Genomic DNA, 22739 nt, shown 5'->3' with positions numbered 1-22739 from the left:
GACCGCTATCCAGCATGCATCTAGAGTATAAGTTCATAAGAACAGAGTAACGCATTAGGCAAGATGATATGATGTAGAGAGATAAACTCAAGCAATATGATATAAACCCCATATTTTTATCGTCGATGGCAACAATACAATACGTGTCGGTTTCATTTCTGTCACTGGGATCGAGCACCGCAGGATTGAATCCAAAGCTAAGCACTTCTCCCATTGCAAGAAAGATCAATCTAGTAGGCCAAACCAAACTGATAATTCGAGGAGACTTGCAAAGATATCAAATCATGCATATAAGAATTCAGAGAAGAATCAAATATTGTTCATAGATAATCTTAATCATAAACCCACAATTCATCGGATCTCGGCAAACACACCGCAAAAAGAATTACATCGAATAGATCTCCAAGAATGTCGAGACGAACTTTGTATTGAGATATAAAGAGAGAGAAAAAACCATCTAGCTAATAACTATGGACCCGAAGGTCTGTGGTAAACTACTCACACATCATCGGATAGGCTATGGCGTTGATGTACAAGCCCTCCGTGATAGAATCCCCCTCCGGCAGATCACCGGAAAAGGTCCCCATATGGGATCTCACGGGTATAGAAGGTTGTGGCGGTGGAAAAGTGGTTTCGTGGCTCCCCTGGATGTTTTCAGAGTATAAGAGTATATATAGGCGAAAGAAGTAGGTTGGTGGAGCTGCGAGGGGCCCACAAAGGTGGGGGGCGCGCCGCCCTACCTCATGGCCGCCTCGCTGCTTCCTTGACGTCCAGTCCAAGTCTCTTGAATTGTGTTTGTTCCAAAATAGATCCTCGCGAAGGTTTCATTCCGATTGGATTCCGTTTGATATTCCTTTTCTGCGAAACACTAAAATAGGCAAAAAAAAATAGCAATTTGCACTCGGCTTTCGGTTAATAGGTTAGTCCCAAAAATAATATAAAAGTGTATAATAAAGACCATAAACATCCAAAACAGATAATATAATAGCATGGAACAATCAAAAATTATAGATACGTTGGAGAGGTATCAAGCATCCCCAAGCTTAATTCTTACTCGTCCTCAAGTAGGTAAATGATAAAAACAGAATTTTTGATGTGGAATGCTACCTAACATAATTTTCAATGTATTTCTCTTTATTGCGGCATGAATGTTTAGATCCAAAGGAATCTAGACAGAAGTTTAATATTGACATAAAAATAATAATACTTCAAGCAATGCTAAGAAAGCAATCATGTCTTATCAAAATAACATAGCCAAAGAAAGCTCATCCCTACAAAATCATATAGTTTGTCCATGCTTCATTTTCGTCACACAGAATGCTCCCGTCATGCACAACCCCGATGACAAGCCAAGCAATTGTTTCATACTTTAGTCTTTTCAAACTCTTTCAACTTTCACGCAATATATGAGCGCGAGCCATGGATATAGCACTATGGGTGGAATAGAATATGATGATGGAGGTTGTGTGAGAAGACAAAAAGGGAGAATGTCTCACATTGACACGGCTAATCAACGGGCTAGAGCTATGAATATGTAAATGCTCAACAAAAGAAACTAAGTGGGTGTGCATCCAACTTGCTTTCTCATGAAGACCTAGGGCATTTGAGGAAGCCCATTGTTGGAATATACAAGCCAAGTTCTATCATGAAAAATTCCCACTAGTATATGAAAGTGACAACACAAGAGACTCTCTATCATGAAGATCATGGTGCTACTTTTAAGCACATGTATGGAAAAAGGATAGTAACATTGCCCCTTCTCTCTTTTTCTCTCATTTTTGTGGGCCTCTCCTTTTTTATGGCCTCTCTTTTTTCTTTTCTTTTTTCCTTTTTTTCTTCGAATAACTTGCCTCACATGGGACAATGCTCTAATAATGAAAATCATCACACTTTTATTTTCTTTACAACTCAAGAATTACAACTCGATACTTAGAACAAAATATGTCTCTATGTGAATACCTCCGGCGGTGTACCGGGATATGCAATGAATCAAGAGTGACATGTATGAAAGAATTATGAAGGTGGCTTTGCCACAAATACGATGTCAACTACAAGATCATGCAAGGCAATATGACAATGATGGAGCGTATCATAATAGAAGGAACGGTGGAAAGTTGAATGGCAATATATCTCGGAGTGGCTATGGAAATGCCATAATGGGTAGGCATGGTGGCTGTTTTTAAGGAAGATATAAGGAGGCTTATGTGTGATAGAGTGTATCATATCATGGGGTTTGGATGCACCGGCGAAGTTTGCACCAACTCTCGAGGTGAGAAAGGGCCATGAACGGTACTGAAGAGGCTAGCAATGATCGAAGGGTGAGAGTGCGTATAATCCATGGACTCAACATTAGTCATAAAGACCTCACATACTTATTGCAAAAATCTACAAGTCATCGAAACCAAGCACTACGCACATGCTCCTAGGGGGATAGATTGGTAGGAAAAGACCATCGCTCGTCCCCGACCGCCACTCATAAGGAAAGCAATCAAAGAACACCTCATGCTTCAAATTTCTCACACAACGTTTACCATACGTGCATGCTACGTGACTTGCCAACTTCAACACAAGCATTTCTCAAATCCATAATTACTCAACTATCACAACTTTAATATTACCACCTTTATATCTCAAAACAACTATCGAGAATCAAACTTCTCATAACATTTAATGCACTCTATATGAAAGTTTTTATTATACACATCCCGGATGTCTTATCATATTAAGACTAATTTCATAACCAAAGCAAATTTCCACGTTGTTCTAAAATACTCTCAAAATAATATAAGTGAAGCATGAGAGATCAATAATTTCTTTAAAATAAAATCACCACCGTGCTCTAAAAAGATATAAGCGAAGCACTAGAGCAAAATTATCTAGCTCAAAAGATATAAGTGAAGCACATAGAGTATTCTAATAAATTCCGATTCATGTGTGTCTCTCCCAAATGGTGTGTACAGCAAGGATGATTGTGGTAAACTAAAAAGCAAAGACTCAAATCATACAAGACGCTCCAAGCAAAAGACATATCATGTGGTGAATAAAAATATAGCCTCAAGTAAAGTTACCGATAGATGAAGACGAAAGAGGGGATGCCTTATGGGGCATCCCCAAGCTTAGGCTCTTGCCACTCCTTGTTCTGAAATCCATCAAATCTTTACCCAAAAACTTGAAAACTTCACAACACAAAACTCAATAGAAAATCTCATGAGCTCCGTTAGTATAAGAAAACAAACCACCACTTTAAGGAACTGTAATAAACTCATTCTTTATTTATATTGGTGTTAAACCTACTGTATTCCAACTTCTCTATGGTTCATACCCCCCGATACTTGCCATAGATTCATCAAAATAAGAAAACAACACACGAAAAACAGAATCTGTCAAAAACAGAATAGTCTGTAGTAATCTGTAGGTTTCGAATACTTCTGTAACTCCAAAAATCCTGAGAATTAGGACATCCTAAATAATATGTATGTTTATCTACTGCAGTTGGAATCCGTATTTTATCGCTCTCTGGTTAAAGATGAAAATTATTATCGTGAGCGCATACTTTCTGTTTTTTCCAGCAACATCAAATAACAATCATCCAAAAAGATCCTAAAGGCTTTACGTGGCACAAAAACTAATTAAAACATAAAAAAGTAATCATAACAGATGGTAGATGATTTATTTATTACTAACAAGAACCAAAAGCAAGGAACAAAAATAAAATTGGGTTTCCTCCCAACAAGCGCTATCGTTTAACACCAATACCTAGATCTATTCTTGTTTTTATGCCTAGCTATTGTTGGGAAAGAAAAGAGAAAAATTCTTACATATTGCATTTATCTTTCTATTTTGAGAAAGCACATGGCCATTAATGGTGGAAGAAAGATTAAGCACGGTATGAAAATTTGCATCTAACCTAGCCTTCATCTCTTTGATAATTTCATTTTGATAAAAAACACAAAAGAGAGGTGGATTCAACCTTCTCACTCATGGGGTGGCCAAATATAGTTTTCATCTTTTCATAGGTATCTATGGCATCCCCCTCAAGAAAACCTTCTTCAAAAATAGAATCTAAAACTTGCTTGAACGAAGAGGGTAAGCCAACATAAAAGCTTTTTAGGTATATCTCAATTTGATATTGGGGCACATAGCTAGCTCGGATCCTTAATAACCTATACCAAGCGTCTTCCAAAGACTCATCAAGCAAATAACAAAAAATTCCGGGATCATCTTCATCAAAATTATCCAAACTCTCATTGATAACCCCGGTAGGTCTTTCATAGCATCATTGTTTATGAGCTTAGAAAGGATAGAGGGTCTATCCAAAGTACTAGAACTTTGGAGAGAACCCTTACCCCTTTTTGATTCGGCCATGGCAAAAGAAAGGCAAATGGGGAATAGGCGAATAAAATGGTGAGGGTGAAGTGGGGGAGAGGAAAACGAGAGGCAAATGGCAAATAATGTAACGCGAGGGATAAGAGTTTGTGATGGGTACTTGGTATGTCTTGAATTGGGCATAGATCTCCCCAGCAACGGCGCCAGAAATCCTTCTTGCTACCTCTTGAGCATACGTTAGTTTTCCCTTGAAGAGGAAAGGGTGATGCAGCAAAGCAGCGTAAGTATTTCCCTTAGTTTTTGAGAACCAAGGTATCAATCTAGTAGGAGACTACACGCAAGTCACCTAGTACCTGCACAAACAAACAAGAACCTCGCAACCAACGCGATAATGGGGTTTTCAATCCCTTCACAGTCACTTACGAAAGTGAGATCTCATAGAGATAATAAGATAAATATTTTTGGTATTTTTGTTGTATAGATTTAAAATAAAGATTGCAAACCAAATAGTAAACTAGAATTGTAGATCGGAAACTTATATGATGTAAAGTAGACCCGGGGGCCATAGGTTTCACTAGTGGATTCTCTCAAGATAGCATTTATTAAAGTGGGTGAACAAATTACTGCCGAGCAATTGATAGAAAAGCGCATAGTTATGATGATATCTAGGCATGATCATGAACATAGGCATCACGTCCGTGTCAAGTTGACCGAAACGATTCTGCATCTACTACTATTACTCCACACATCAACCGCTATCCAACATGCATCTAGATTATTAAGTTCATAAGAACAGGGATAAACTCAAGCAATATGATATAAACCCCATCTTTTTATCCTCGATGGCAACAATACAATAAGTGCCGGTTCCCTTTCTGTCACTGAGATCGAGCACCGCAAGATTGAACCCAAAGATAAGCACTTCTCCCATTGCAAGAAAGATCAATCTAGTAGGCCAAACCAAACTAATAATTCGAAGAGACTTGCAAAGATATCAAATCATGCATATAAGAATTCAGAGAAGAATCAAATATTGTTCATAGATAATCTTAATCATAAACCCACAATTCATCGGATCTCGGCAAACACACCGCAAAAAGAATTACATCGAATAGATCTCCAAGAACATCGAGGAGAACTTTGTATTGAGATCCAAAGAGAGAGAAGAAGCCATCTGGCTAATAACTATAGGCCTGAAGGTGTGTGGTAAACTACTCACACATCATCGGAGAGGCTATGGTGTTGATGTAGAAGCCGTCCATGATCGCATCCCCCTCCGGCAGATCGCCAGAAAAGGTCCGCAGATGGGATCTCACGGGTATAGAAGGTTGCGGCGGTGGAAAAGTGGTTTCGTGGCTCCTCTTGATGTTTTCAGGGTATAAGAGTATATATAGGTGAAAGAAGTAGGTCGGTGGAGCTACGAGGGGCCCACAAGGGTGGGGGCGCGCCTGGCTCCCCTAGGCGCGCCGCCCTACCTCGTGGTCGCCTCGCTGCTTCCTTGATGCCCACTCCAAGTCTCCTGGATTGCGTTTGTTACAAAAAAGATCCTCGCGAAGGTTTCATTCTGTTTGGATTCCGTTTGATATTCCTTTTCTTCGGAACACTGAAATAGGCAAAAAAAAACTGCAATTTGCACTGGGCTTTCGGTTAATAGGTTAGTCCAAAAAATAATATAAAAGTGTATAATAAAGCCCATAAACATCGAAAACATATAATATAATAGCATGGAACAATCAAAAATTATAGATACGTTGGAGACGTATCACCCAACACTGCTTCGGAAGCCATGGCGTGAACCCAGCTCTTGCTGAGATTCCTGCCAGCGGCCAATCAAATGGATGAGTGGAGAGCCACTATTTAAAGTTTGATCGGCACGCAGGTCCGCCACACCACCCGCAAGCAGAAACAACGGCCCGAGCTGTTGACCGTGCTGAAGGGGCCACTCCAACAATGCAGTCCCCTCCATGGCAGCCAACATGGAGGCTGTGATGTAGGGTGGAACCCTAGATGGCCGATCTTTCACAAAATGAGCAGATCCCGCGAAGAACACGAAGAACACGAGGGAAAACACGAGGGGAAACACAAGGGGAAACATGAGAGAATCACTCAAACCAACAAGAACGATCACACATATGCTAGATCCGAGTACACATAGAGATCACACGATCGAAAGTCAACACAGGACGATACAAAGGATAACCGGTTCTTCTCCATGAGGAGGTCTTGATGGGGGGTCTTCTTCGTGAGGAGGTCTTGAATCCAATGTGGATTTTCTCCGAAGAGGGGTCACGGTCTCTCTCAAGGAGTAGATCTGTATGGATGAGCAAAGCTCTATCTCAGGTATGAGCTAACACTACTAGGGAAAAGCCTATACACAGAATTTTACCAGTAGCGCTGTACAAAATCAAGCGCTGCTGCTACTTAGTAGCAGTGTGCGTAAATAAACCGCGCTACTGCTATGAATTTAGCAGTAGCGCGTACTAGCAAAAAGCGCTGCTGCTACGTTTGAACTGGGCGCACATGGCTAGCCCAACCTAGCTGTAGCGCGTACAATGGCCCAGCGCTACTGCTAATCTCCTTAGCTGCAGCGCGCTTACGTGTAAAGCGCTGCTGCTAACGGAAATAAAATAAAGTGAAAAACAAGTAGAAAAGTAAATGAAAATGAAAGAAATAGAAAAAGGAGAAAGGGAAAAAATAAAATGTAAAGAAAAATAAAAGAAAAAAGGGAAAAAGGAGAAAGGAATAGCAGTAGCGGGTTTCAGTAAACGCGCTATAGCTAACTTAGCTATAGCGCATTTCCGGAAACGCGCTACCGTTACGTTTCACTTAAACAGTGGTTTCCCCCCACACCGCCCCCCGGCCACCAATTCTTCCCCAAATCGTCCCTCGCCCTCGCCGCCGTCTCCTCACCGCCGCCGCCCGAGGCCGCCCTCAGCCTCACCGCCGCCGCCCGAGGCCGCCCTCAGCCTCACCGCCGCCGCCCGAGGCCGCCCTCAGCCTCACAGCCGCCGCCCAAGGCCGCCCTCCACGTCACCGTCGGCGCCCTCCACCTCACCGCCGCCCGAGCCCGCCCAGGACCGCCCTTGCCCGTGCCCGAGCCCGCCCTCTCCGCCCCTGCCTCCGTCACCGAGCACCTCCCCGCCACCGTCTCTCCCCTCTCTGTAAGTCCCCCACCCCTCCCCCTCACTCATCTCTCTCTGTATTTTAGAGAAAAAATTAGATGTTAATTAGATGTTTTTCAGTTAGGGCACTAGAGTTTTGCTAGGTTAATTAGGTTAGTAGTGCTGCTAGTAGTATTGGTACAGTAGGTTAATTAGGTGATGTTAAATGAATAACCTAAATGAATGAAATTAGTAGTTAACTGAATTTTTTCCTTTCATCATTATAGAGCACTAAAGTTAACTGAATTTTGTTCTATTAGTAGTTAAATGAATTTTCATCTACACTGTTTGCACATGTGGTTGCTCGTGTATATTTGGACACTGTTTGCAGGGAATGATGCTTAGTGGCCTATGTTTTGCCGGAATGTTGATTCATTTCTTTTCCGGCAAATTTCAGGTTCTCGATTTGTCCACTTTTTAGCAAAGCTCATGCCGAAATTTTCCGTGAATTTCGGCATGACTTGTGCTACAAACTAGGACATATCGAGTGCCCGTGATTTGCCGCACCAGGAAGGAGTCAACATTCCTGCAAAACAATAGGCCTTTTTTATGTCATTATTCATTTTATTAGGTCTAGAATTAATTGACTAGATTTAATCATAGGAAACATGGCTAGCAACGATGAAGGACAGGGTTCTGGTGATTGCGACGACGCCTACCGGGCGGCAGACGAATTTTTTAGCCTTACCGATGATCAACCGATGTTATTGCTGGGCCCACCGGTGGCATCGGGGACTGAGACCGACACGCAGACCGGTGCTGAGACTGAGACCGGCGCTCAGACTCAGACCGGCATCGAGACCGGCGCTGAGACTGAGACCGGCGCTGCCTCGGGGAGCGGAGCCGGTGTAGAACCGAAAGCAAAGAGGCAACGGGTTCCTAACAAACTCAGGACTACTAGAGTGGTGGTCACGGAGGTGGACGACGGCAATTTTGAGCCAACGGCGCCCGAGGAAGCGCGTCGATGCTACGGCAATCAAATAGGCTGCATCGTACGGACAACCGCCACCATCAACGATGAGAAACTACAGAAGATAGAAAATATGAGGAGCTCCCTCCTAAAGAAGTTTCACCAGATATTCTTGTTCCCGGGCCGGAATGAGAAGGATTATAAAGATCCAGATGAGGACCCGACAATGAAGAAGATAAACAAACACGCCATGACCAAGTTTAGCGACGCGTTGGCCGCCTGGAAAAATCGAGTGAAAGCAAGGATCATCGACAAGAAGGAACCCTACTCCGAGATTGTAAAGGATAATCCGACAATCACGGAAGAGCAGTTTCAAATATTCAAGGAGGCTTGCGAGGCCGAAGATGCCAAAAAAAGTCTAAGTACATGAAGGGGCTTCAAGAGAGGAACATTGGGAGCCACCACCTCGGAAGCCGTGGTTACGGCGGAAAGAGGTCCAAATGGGCCAAGGAGGACGCGGAAGCCGCGAGTCTGGGCATCCCAGACCCCTTGGCGGAGTTCACCGTCCCGCAGGAGCGTGACGTCCTCAGGGCCCGGCACCGTTGGGACCCAGTGAAAAAGGTTTACGAGACAACACCGGTCATTACGGAGTTCATGAGACTGCTGGTAATTTTAGTTTCTGATCAATTCGACTGCACACGTTAGTCATATTTGTAAACGATCGTTGTGCCTTTTGCAGAGAGAGCAGCACAGGATTGCGGCCGAAAGCGACTCGCCGTCTGAGGCATTGGCGAGGCCCAAGTGGGACACTCCATTCAACCGGGCGTTGAACATATTGAAACAACAACCGGTGGATACTCGACCGTCGTATGGACGCGTGCACGGTGTCGGAGACGGCGCCACGTGGAAGAAGTACTACCGTGAGACCACGGAGGAGAGAAAGGAAAGACGGAGGTTAAATGAAGAAAACATCGACAAGAGGGTTGAGATTGCGGTTGAGAAGAAATCAACTGAGACAGTCGCAACAGCGGTAGCTGCCGCAAAACAGGTGGCTTTAGATATTTCTACTACCTTGGTTCCGGCCGTTTTCAATTGGACCAGGCAAAATCCAAAAAAAGATGCAGCGGACTTTCCCCTTGCTGACTTCTTGGCGGGGAGCAGCTCGACTAGCGTTGCACCAGCACCTGCAGCTGCACCTGCTCCCGCACCGGCTCCCGCACCGGACGTGCTAGGCGGTGCTTCGTCTTTGGCTGAGCTCGACGCCCTCACGGTATCTGTCACACCGGCCCCCTTCAATATAAATGTATAATCTCCCGTTTTCGTTGCCTTTCGGATGTCTCACGTCGCAGACTTTTCTTTGCAGGCCGACGAAACCCCGTGCACCATATTGTACACCATCGGCGACCAGAAGGTGGACGTGGGGAAGGCGACGATAATGGAGCCGAAGGAACCATTGTTCCACAGCCGGCCGATCCCCCGAACGTCTTCAAGGTTTCCGTGGCCAGTGTCAAACCGGGCCACGAGAATTTGCCTCCTCCAGTACTACTGGGGGATGACGACGAGACACCGCGGCGGCTTGGTGATTGTTGCAATGCTGGGTGGGTCCTGTTGTGGCCAAAGAGTCTGCTTCGTCTGGAGGCGGCCGGGAGCACACCCACGAGCACGCAGCCTCAGCAAGGTATGAACATCAACACCCCACCTACCCAATTATCGTCGGGTGTCGGGTTGGGTGATAGCGGACGGGGTAAGGAGGAGGCTCCATTAGTCGCTGATGACGTCGCCATGGATGAGGATGAGGACGACGATGGCGCTGCTGAACAGTATGTCTATACTGGCGCCTCCTCAGGGTTTGAGCGTCATGAGTCGGTGCCTGAATTGCCGTCTCAACATATTATGGACGACCTTCCGGTAGTAAAGAAGTTTAGGAAGAGAGCGAGGAAAGGCAAAAAAGCTGTTTCTATGATCCAGCCGCCTCAGCAGCCTCGGCTTCAGGACCGTATAGATATCCCCGGTGCGGATAAATGGCATATCCCCGGTCAACCAATCCTACCTGCAACAGCGCTACGGGCCAGATTCGGCGATCTAAAGAGACTTCATGACGATGTGCTGCGGGTAGAGAAAGACCTCATCGCCTCGAAAGATCCAGGATACCCACTCTACGTGGTTAACGTTCCGCGGCAAATGTCGTACGTCGACAGCTTCCCCGCGGATAAGTTCTTCCTCCGATTCGATTACATATTCGACATGTTTCACGTGAAGAAGCTGGATTTTACGTTTGTCCGCCTTTATGCCTTGCACATGAACTACATCATCGGGGTTGAGCAGATATCTCATATCTGTGTCGCTGACCCGTACTACATGCACGAGGGCTTCTTGGGAGTCTGCGCAAATCACCGTGAATACGCGAGGGATTACATCGTCAGTTTCATGCTCACCAATAAGGACAAGGGGGCGATTCTCGTGCCTTATCATCCCGTGTAAGTCATCCGCGCTGCTATCCTTCCTTCGATTTCAATCATTCATTTGCACGGTGGAGGCTAATTAATTTGAGGACTTATTTTGCGCAGCGGCGGGCGCGCCGTCCTCATCATCCTCTACCCCCGATTCTCCCACGCTCTTTACTTGGACACGTCGAAGAACATTCACAAAAAGGATTACACCCACATCAAGGATGTTCTCGACAGTGCTATGTATCACTACCAATCACTGGGTGGAGAGGTCAGGGACAAGAAGATGAGGGGCGGCAGGGTCGCCTTCGGCCATAAGACCAACTTCTGCTGCATCCAGCAACCGGACGATTCTCTTAATGATGGATTCTATGTCCTACACCACATGCTGGAGTACAGACGGGATCACCAGAACCTTCGCATGGCACCTTCTTCCGGCGATGCCCATATTCTGCAATGGGCAAAGGACATAGGAGATATCGAGGATCATCGACTTCGAGCTGAGTTCTATAACATCCAGCGCGAACTTGCCCAAATCATCATGAAGGAGGTCGTCGGAAAAACAGGGATGTTCTACGGAGAAGGACAAATGTCGCGGGAAGACGTCCGAACATGGATAGCCTCTCAGCGTCTCGACCTGAAGCCTTTCACTAGGCTCGGGGACTATCTCCCTGACTTGGATGGATGGAACGACATGTTGGAGTGATTGTCGATATATGACAATGTGTCCGTTTAGTCCATACTTTCTGTATGACAAAACTTTGAGTTATGCACGGTGAAACTTTATTTGTGATGTAATTAAACCGTCCTCCTCCTCGACTAGCGAAAATCACTCTAGTTAGGGCATTTTGGGGTACGATGAACTTTGTTATTTATGCTTATGATATGTTGTTTTTATTTTTGCCAAGTCTGTCTCTTTCTGTTGCTCAACTATATATGTTGCATATCATCGACTCATGTGATGATGCAGGTGCATAGATCATAGATGGCGAAGAAGTGCTATGCCAGGAGTATATATACGACAAGTGGCCGGAGTGTCAGGCCCTTCCGGTTTCCGAGCGACAGGCAGTAGTTAGTTTAGAGGTTCACGCTAATGCGAAAGAGGGATACGAACTCATGTTCTCAAAGTGATAGCTCTTCTCGCGTATATCATTGTTTAGATGGATGACGATGTATTTGCATATCATTCGAGACTTGTATCTCTATTTTCGAGATGATGACGAGAGACCACTTTGTGTTGGATGATGATTATGATGATGACATGATTTGATGAGACTAATTGTATGTATATGCTATGATTACATTTGTATGTGTATGATATGCTAAATATTATTGTATAAAGCCTATTCAAATACAAAACAAATACAAAACAAATATGCAGGAAAAAAACTAATAAATAAACTAGTAGTAGCGAGGGGGGAAATTTAGCAGTAGCGCCGCATTGTCAGTAGCGCGTCCCAGCAAATAGCGCTGCAGATAATATTAGTAGCGCCCTTTCCCAAAGAGCGCTACAGCTATTCATGTATAGTAGTAGCGTGGGACAACCGGCGCTACTACTATATATTAGATGTAGCGCCTTATTAGTAGCGCCGGTGCCCGCGCTACTGAGAGGCCCAAAACCCTCGCTGCTGGTAGGCTTTTCCCTAGTAGTGTAAACTAATGATAACCCTAGAAAGAGGGAGGAGGAGGAGGAGTATATATAGTCTAGCTGGGTGACGGGCTACACGGGCCTCGCCCTTACACTGTGCGCGGACAGGGGAGGCCAGATGTCCGGGCGTCGGGCCAGATGTCCGGAGCTTCACGAGGTGCCAGATGTCCGGGTTTGAGCCAGATGTCCGGGCTATCGGGGCTGGCTTTGACGCTCTCTGGATGGAGGGTGTCGGATTTCCGGGCTTCGAGCCGGATGTCCGGGCTTGCGGCTGGGCGGCTGCTGCTCCAGGGGCCGGATGTCCGGGGTCATGACCGATGTCCGGGGCCTGGAAGCTATTCTTGACTCCTTCCGTTGGTTCTCTTCATCCGTGAACTTGGGGACTTGTCCGTTTTCATGTGCACCTTCGGGAGGGTCCCCTTGGTACCTGATCATGCACGACATTCCGGACATAGGTAGTAGCCATGTCTCGAGAGGATCATATGTGATATCACTAAGGAAGGAAGTCACCTTGGTCTTGAGAGCTCTATCTCTAGCTCGTGTCATAGGTCCTCTTGGCACTTCGCGAGACAATGGTGGATGACCATAGGATGCTCTGCATCATCTCCCCTCCCTTGGGAAAGATCCGACGTCGGATCGAAATCCTCATCACCATGGTAGGGAGAGAGATCTTTGACGTTGAAGATGTTGCTCATGGAGTACTTATCGCGTGGAATGTCGATCTTGTAGGCGTTGCTGTTGTTGTTGTAGCGTTCAAGCACCTTTAAGGGTCCATCCGCTCGTGGTAGAAGTTTGGACTTGCGTTCGTGGGGGAAGCGGTCCTTGTGAAGGTGTAGCCACACAAGATTTCCAATGTTGAATACCATGGGGTGCTTGTTGAGGTTGACCTTGGTCGCGAGTCCTTGTACTTGGTACTCAATGGTGTGCCTTGTATCTTCATGCATCTTCTTGAGATAGTTTATTCGGGCACTCGCTTCCATGTTTGTGTGCTCTTGTAGTGGTAGAGGAAGAATGTCCAATGGGGACAACAAGTTGAAACCGTAGATGACCTCGAAGGGGGACTTGCCGGTAGTGGAATGTCTTGCTCGGTTGTAGGCATACTCGGTGATAGGTAGACACTCCTTCCACTCCTTGATGTTCTTCTTGATGAGCACGCGAAGTAGAGCGGAGAGTGTGCGGTTGGTCACCTCCGTTTGGCCGTCGGTTCGTGGAAGGTATGCCGTGGAGAAGAGTAGCCTGATTCCGAGCTTGGCGCATAAGGTTTTCCAAAAGTAGCTTAGGAACTTGACGTCGCGGTCTGAGACTATTGTCTTTGGTACTCCATGGAGGCGCAATATTTCCCTACAAAAGAGATTGGCAACATGTGAAGCATCATCTATCTTGTTGCAAGGAATGAAATGAGCCATCATAGAGAATCGGTCCACAACAACAAATACGAAATCCTTTCCATTTCTAGTTCTAGACGAAGCAAGCACAAAATACATGCTAATATCTTCCCATGGTTTATATGGAAATGGAAGAGACATATAGAGACCATGGGATTTAGCTTTAGACTAAGCTTTGCGACATGTAGACCATCGGTTGGTGAAGCGGTTGACGTCGTGGAACATCTTGGGACAAAAATAGTTCTTGGAGACCATAGTAAATTTCTTGTCACGTCCAAAGTGTCCCATTAGTCCTCCATGAGATTCTTGCAAAAGTAACAAACGAAGAGAAGACTCGGGATGCAAAGTTTGTTAGCCCTCATAAGATAATCATCTTTGATGAAGTAGCATTCCCAAGATGTATGCATCAAACATTTGGCATAAGGAATAGCAAAAGTAGGATCATGCGCATACAAGTCTTTTATGTGCTCAAAGCCAATGACTTTCAATTCAAGGTTAGTAACAAGCATGCATATGCAGGAAAGTGCATCCGCCACAACATTTTTCTTAACTTTAATGTACTTGATGACATAAGGAAAAGTCTCAATGAACTCACTCCATTTAGCATGAGGCTTGTTCAACTTAGTTCGACCCTTAAGGTATTTAAGTGTTTCATGGTCGGTATGGATGATAAATTCATGAGGGCGAACATAATGTTCCCATTCATGCAAAACTTGCACTAAAGCATATAGCTCTTTGTCATAGATGGGGTAATTGATTTGCGCTCCAAAATGTTTCTCACTAAAGTAAGCTATGGGGCGCTTCTCTGGCATTAACACACCTCCTATGCCATTACCACTAGCATCACAATGAATCTCAAAGGGGTTGTCAAAGTTTGGTAAAGCAAGCACGCGAGTAGGAGTAAGCAAATTCCTAAGCTCATTGAATGCGGTATCTTGGGATGTTCCCCAAACAAAGGGTGCATTCTTCTTGCTCAAAGCATGTAAAGGTGGAGCAATGGTGCTAAAATCCTTCACAAATCTACGATAGAAACTGGCTGAACCAAGGAAGCTACGCACTTTTTGTAAGTTGGTTGGTTGGGGCCAAGTTTTAATAGCATTGATATTAGATTCATCAAAATGAACACCCTTAGAAGAGACAACAAAACCCAAAAAACAAGCTTGTCAACACCGAAAAGGCATTTTTCCATATTAGCAAAAAGGTGCTCTTTTCTAAGAGTTTGAAGCACGGTGCGAAGGTGGGTGACATGATCTTTGAGAGATTTGCTAAAAACAAGAATATCATCAAAGTAGACCACAACAAATTCACCAATATAAGGTCGAAAAACAAAATGCATGAGTCACATGAAAGTACCGGGTGCTTCGGATAAACCCATTGGCATAACAAGCCTTTCATATAAGCCAAACTTGGTCTTAAATGCGGTTTTCCATTCATCACCTTCTTGGATGCGTATTTGATAGTAGCCACTCTTAAGATCAACCTTAGAGAAAATGGTAGCTCTGCTAAGCTCATCAAGCATATCATCTAGGCGTGGAATAGGGTAACGATAATGCATGGTAATAACATTAATAGGACGAAAATCGGAACACATGCGATATGTACCATTTTTCTTGGGAACAAGGATTACCAGAATGGCACAAGGGCTCAAACTTTCTCGTACATGGCCATTGTCAATGAGTTTTTGTACTTGCCGTTGGATCTCCTTAGTTTCCTCGGGGTTGACGCGGTAGGGAGCCTTGTTAGGAAGAGGTGCTCTGGGGATGAGGTCGATTCGATGCTCGATGCCTCGTAGTGGAGGTAGACTCGGAGGTAGATCGTCGGGGAAAACATCTTGGAATTCTGGCAATAGAGAAGACAACACTAAAGGAAGATTGTGAGAGGTGTTAGCTTTTGGTGCATCGTCCTTGCACAAAAGGACATTGTGCATGACACTTGATGGGTTCTCGCACACTTCTCTTATCTCACTTTTGGTTGCAAATAGAACTAAGTTCATCTTGTCACTCATCGTGGAAGCACTCATTTTGGGCTTGTGGTGCTCACTCTCTCTTTGGTGGTTCGCTCTCTCACTATTCTCTCCATGATGGGTGGCTTGCTTGCCAGCGATCACTTGGCTTGGAGACATAGGGCAAAGTATGTACTCCTTTCCTTTAATCTTGATGATATAGTGATGCGTTCGGCCATTGTGTATGACACCTCGATCAAATTTCCATGGTCACCTAAGAAGAAGGTGGCAAATGGTCATTGGAACGACATCACACTCCAAAGTGTCTTCGTAACCTCCGATTTTGAAGGAGACTTGCACTCTATGCTCGACTTGGATTGTGCTGGAGTCACTAAGCCATTGAACTTTGTAGGGATGTGGGTTCTTCATCTTGGCCAATTGGAGCTTGGAGCATAGTTCTTCACTTGCTAAGTTATGGCAACTCCCTCCATCGATGATGAATTTGACGGATTCCATTGATGTCGGCCTTGGTATGAAAGAAATGGCATCTTTGGTCTTCTTCTTGTTGATGTTGAAGAGTCAAGACCTTGGAGACAACGAGAGCGGGGCTTGAATCTTCCTCACAAAAGACTTGATCCGCTTCATCTTCGTTCACTTGCCGGTGCATGGCCACTTGCTCAAGTGCTTCCATTTCTCCTTCACTCATGGAGTCGTATGTACCATCGTCTTTGAGGATCATGGTGCACTTGTTGGTACACTCAAAGGACTTGTGGCCTCAGCCTCCGCATGTGAAGCATTTGAAGGAACTTGTCTTGATGGTCTCATCGGTTGGGGTAGATGATGATGAAGCTCTCGGCTTGATGTTGCTTGTTGTAGGAGGATGACTTGAGTTTGTCGAAGTTTTCTTGTAACTCGACTTGTCGACGGTGCTTGTAGATGGCTTGGTTGAGGTAGAAGGTGTTGGAGTCGTTGAAGCTTGGGTGTTGGAGAAGCCATAGGACTTGGATGAGAACTTGGCATACTAGAAGTCATCTTGCACTTGACGTTCCGCTTTGGTAGCTTGATGCACTAGGTCGATGAGGTTCGAGTATGGTTGGAAGTCAGCGAACTTCTTGATAGGATGATTGAGTCCATTCAAGAAACATGCCATTGCTCATCATCCTCCGTGACATTGGCTCGTATCATTGCAATCTCCATTTCCTTGTAGTATTCGTCAACGCTCTTGGTTCCTTGCTTGAGGAGTTGGAGTTTCTTGAAGAGGTCGCGGTTGTAGTAGGTTGCCACGAAGCGTGCTCTCGTGACATCCTTCATTTGCGCCCAAGTAGTGATGGGTGGTTCACCTCTTGCCTCTCGATGCTCAATGTGATGAGGACATCAATACCATTGTTACACCCACAACCCCTGCTGCTATACATACTGGACCAATTACTAGAGCACGCACACGCCAATTAAATTATCAGGTACTTTTGTTTCTTGGTAATGATTCTAATGTTCATGAGAATATGATGCTGCCTAAATTGGATACATTTGTTTTGCTTACAAATGAAGGGCCTGGCATGGAGAAGAGGGATGAACACTGGAGCAAGACCAAGCATGGAGATGATGGCATGCGCAAGGGGATGAAAAACGGAGTTACAAGTGATGATTTCAGGACTTTGAAGCCACCATAAGGAGTGCATGAAGCCTTGGACGAAATATACAAGATGCCACTTCATAAATTTCGTCCAAAGGCTATTCTAGGTGCTGCGTCACCCTATTATTGGGCCAGGCCCATGTATTTTCGAAATACTTAAGTATAGTCTGTTTTTAGAGTCCGTATGTGTGGGGAAACAAGAGTTAGGGTTGGTTTCGGACCCCTCCCCCTCTTCCTCCATATATACAACCCTTAGGGCGTCGTTTAGACTTTGGGTTTTGTTTAGATTAAAAGTTCGCCATAGCTGCAACTTCGTATACTTCGTTTGTGTTCAACGACCAGACAAAGACGTCACAGAACCCCACCTTCATTAATAAAGCTTTCCTCTTTTATTCACAATATCCAGATTGCAATCTCAGTTTCTTGCTTGTTCTTCATTTGCTCGCAGGAAATAGACCCTCGTGGTCAGGTTGATCGTGCTCCAGCGTGGTCAATAACCCTCGGAAGTTGGTTTAGCGATTGCTAAGGCGCGACATCTTCGCACGTTCGTAGTTGGATCGTCAAAGTCGACTCCCATAGAAAATGATATTTATCTCATCGAAACATCGGGACACCTTTGCCTCTATCAAGTGGTATCAGATTTCCAGGTTGCTCGGTGAGATTTTACAGTTTTTTGTAGTTTAGATCGAGTTTGTTCTTCATACCTACAGTACACGAAAAAGCCAAAAAAATTAGGGTTAGTTCATCATATCCGAACCAATCTAAGCTTTTGCATAATCTTTTTTAGAGTTTTTCTTTGTTGAATTTGCGGTTGCATCGTCGTGTCCAGTTGCTGGTCTTAGCATCTAGTCCCTTAGAGTTTCCAGTTCTGTTCACAGGTTGTCACACCGCTGCCGCACCATCGTCATCATCTTTGCGGTATACCACCACCCCACCATATACATCGCCACTGCCATATACAACCATCAATCTGAGTCCACATATACCATTGCCATATACAACCACCAATCCGAGTCCGCATATACCATCGCCATATACCACCACCAATCCGAGTCCAGATATACCATCGCCATATACATCCACCAGTCCGAGTTCCACCAGATTCATCTCCGCCAACAATCCTAGTCCGAGTTTAGTATTTGTTTCTTTGTTTTCGAGTTCCAGATCACGCGATACTACAAGTCGTGAGAGAGTAGGACTCCCGAGATTTCGTGCTACCCATAGTAGAGAAATAGTTCCAAACTCAAAAAAATAAATTTGGCTAGGCAATTTTTAGACCATTTGTAGACTATTTCGGGGAAAAATTGTTGCGGAGCAAAAAAAGAAAAAAAAGAAAAAAGAGAGAATTTTTTTCAGAGCGTGCTCCTCCCTTGTTTATGGGTAGCGTCGTGATTTTGTTAGTGTTCTAGGCTCGCGTCTCTAGCACAGTCTAGCCTAGGACCAGCACAGTACCGTCGTTGAGCGTTTATTCAACTTTGCATCTCTGAATTGATTATTGCTGACCCATTTTGCTACCATATTATAAGCCTTCCCAGCTCCACATACATCTACATCGTGCGTTTGACTCTCCCTGGTAATCGCTCTATCCAAGCTTTGAGAGTTTGGACTACGATGGTTGCCGATCACCGCCTGCTGCTGGGTAAGAACTGGTAAGAATTTGAGATTTGCTTGACAGATTTGTGACACCCACCACCACCTCTTGTTAGTAGTCTGTAGCATCATATTCTTGTGTGTTTCTATTGCTACTAACCATGGCAGGATCACAAGCAGACGAGCTTGACTGGGAGAACATGATGAATAAGGAGTTGCATGATAAATTTCAGCAAATGATGAGTGGACAGGTGCACGATGTGCTAAACAGATTTGAAGAGGCCATGGAGAAGATAGATGGCATGGAGAATACGTTCGAAACAAAGCTCGATAACAAGTTTAATGAATTGCTCGTGTGTCTTCCACCACCACCACCGGCTGCACCTAACGCACCTCTACAACAACAACAACTACAACAACAAGTACCTCCACATCGCGAAACAGCCCTCCGCCGAGCGAGCCGTGTCCCTCTTGTGCCTGGCCAAACTGTTGGTGTTGTTGTTGATGCTTCGGTAGCTCCTACTGCTGATGCGGAGGAGGATGATTATGCGGGAGATTATGAGGATGAGGTTGATCAAAATCAGAACTACGTGCAACCACCAGCACCACAACCACCAGGTCATCCACATGCGAATAATGGCAATGGTAGGGCTCCCCCTCAGGTACGAGATCATGAACATCTCCCTAAACTGAACTTGAATATTCCACCATTTGAGGGTAGACATGTTCCTGATATATATCTTACTTGGGAGTTAGAAACTGAACAACGATTTACAATATCCTGAGGAGAGACGTGTTCCTGCTGTTTGTGTTTTCACTAGTTTTGCATGTGTTTGGTGGTCTGAACATTGTAGATTATATCCTATTCCAGCTACTTGGGCTGCTTTGAAAACTGCTATGCGTACTCGTTGGGTTCCACCATATTATCAACGTGAATTAATTCAAAAATTGCATCGTTTAAGACAAGGAAAAAAATCTGTAGAAGCATATTATCAGGAATTACAAACAGGCATGATTAGATGTGGTATTGTTGAGGAGAATGAAGCTATGCTTGCACGTTTTATGGGTGGATTAAGTAGAGAGATTCAGACCATTCTAGAGTATAAGGAGTATAATAATATCACTCGTTTATTCCATCTTTCTTATAAAGCTGAACATGAAGTGCAAGATCGACAGGCATTGGCGTGAACTAACTTTTCTGCAGGTCGACCTTCATCATGGACACCACGTGCATCCTCTACTTCCACTACACCAGCACCTCCATCAGGTGCCACCTCCAGCTGTGATACAAGAAAGCAGGCACAACCACCACTATCTGCCAACAACACACCTGTTGGGCATGCGCAAAGCTCTTCTTCTTCCATGGCATCAACAGGGCACACAAGTGATATTATTTGTTGTCATTATAAGGGAAGAGGACATTTTGCGAGAGAATGCAAATCTCAGCATGTGATGATTGCTACTGAGGATGGTGGGTATGAGTCCGCTAGTGACTATGATGAGGAGACTTTGGCTCTTATTACACATGAAGAACACGGTGGAGATGATTCTGATCATGAGACGCAATACATGGCTGCTGAAGATGCTGACGGGTATGAATGTTTCTTTGCTCAACGTGTTTTGAGTGTGCAGGTTACACAAGCTGAGCAAAATTAGAGGCATAATTTGTTCCATACAAAGGGAGTTGTGAAGGAACGTTCTATTCGCGTCATCATAGATGGAGGGAGCTGCAACAACTTGGCTAGCATGGAGATAGTGGAGAAGCTCTCTCTCACCACAAGACCGCATCCACATCCTTACTACATCTAATGGTTCAACAAAAGCGGCAAGGTTAAGGTAACACGTATCGTTCATGTGCATTTTAGTATCTCTACATATGCTGATTATGTTGATTGTGATGTGGTACCTATGCAAGCATGTTCCTCATTACTTGGTAGACCATGGCAATTTGATAAAAATTATGTACAACATGGTAGAAACATTCAGTATACTCTTGTTCATAAGGACAAAAATATTACTTTGCTTCCTATGACTCCCGATTCCATTTTGAAAGATGATATTAATAGAGCTAATAAAGCAAAACAGGAGAAACATAAGAGTGAAAATCAGATTGTGGCAAAAGAATTTGAGCAACAAATGAAGCCTAATAATAAACCATCTAGTGTTGCTTCTGAAATTAAATTGAAAAGTGCATGTTTACTTGCCACCAAATCTGATATTGATGATCTAGATTTCAGCAAATCTGTTTGCTATGCTTTTGTGTGCAAAGAGGCGTTATTTTCTTTCAAGGATGTACCCTCCTCTTTGCCTTCTGCTGTCACTAACATTTTGTAGGAGTTCGCTGACGTCTTTCCACAAGACATGCCACCGGGATTACCACCTATTCAAGGGATTGAGCATCAGATTGACTTAATTCCTGGTGCTTCGCTACCCAACTGTGCACCATACAGTACTAATCCAGAGGAGACGAAGGAGATTATGCGTCAAGTCCATGAGCTTCTCGACAAAGGTTATATTCGCGAATCCCTTAGTCCTTGTGCTGTTCCTATTATTCCAGTGCCGAAAAAGGATGGTACATCATGTATGTGTGTTGATTGTAGAGGCATTAATAATATTACTATTCGTTATCGCCATCCTATTCCTAGGCTAGATAATATGCTTGATGAATTGAGTGGCTCTACAATATTCTCCAAAGTTGATTTGCATACTGGATACCATCAAATTCGTATGAAATTGGGAGATGAATGGAAAACTGCATTTAAAACTAAGTTTGGTTTATATGAGTGGTTAGTCATGCCTTTTGGGTTAACTAATGCACCTAGTACTTTCATGAGGTTAATGAATGAAGTTTTACGTGCTTTCATTGGATGATTTGTGGTAGTCTATTTTGATGATAGACCTATTTATAGCAGATCTTTGGAGGAACATGATGTTTTTATTGCTCTACATGATGCAAGTTTGTTTGGTAACCTTGGGAAGTGCACCTTCTGCACCGACCGAGTATCTTTTCTTGGCTATGTTGTTACTCCACAGGGAATTGAAGTTGATAAAGCCAAGATTGAAGCTATTGAGAGTTGGCCGTAGCCCAAAACGGTCACACAAGTGAGGAGTTTTGATGCGGAGCATCCTACGGTCATCACCATGTCAAGAGTCCGTTTGGCAAGTGACACGTGCGACCTCTACTTCACATACACAAAGGTGAATCTTCTCCTTTACACGTGCTCACTTGACCCCTTTGAGGATGGTGTACTACTTGACACTTCTCCCGTGTGCATGCATAGTGATGCGGAGCATCCTTCCATCACCCCCATGGACTCTACAGCAACACATCCAACCCCTCAAGGACCTATGACTCGAGCATGTGCAAGAGCTCTTGAAACCGAGGTGACATCACTCCTCTCACAATTCCCTTTCGATTCACCTGAGACATGGTTACTACCTCAAACGGAAACGCTATGCATACTCAGGTACCAAGGAGTTCACCGTGAAGAAGCTAGGAAGCAAGGAGAACCGGAAGCGGAAGACATGCATGAAGACGGAGAGGAAAAAGCACCAAGGACCAGGGTGGCCGGACGATCCGGACGGCGACCCGGACGATCCGGACAGAGCCCGGACGATCCGGACCCCGGCCCGGACGATCCGACTAATTCGACCGAAGACTACAAAAGCCTCCCCCCTGAAGCCGGATCATCCGGGC

Source organism: Triticum aestivum, chromosome 3A (assembly GCF_018294505.1).
Source record: "Triticum aestivum cultivar Chinese Spring chromosome 3A, IWGSC CS RefSeq v2.1, whole genome shotgun sequence".
In the NCBI taxonomy this organism is placed as follows: domain Eukaryota; kingdom Viridiplantae; phylum Streptophyta; class Magnoliopsida; order Poales; family Poaceae; genus Triticum; species Triticum aestivum.
This window is presented reverse-complemented; position numbering follows the sequence as displayed.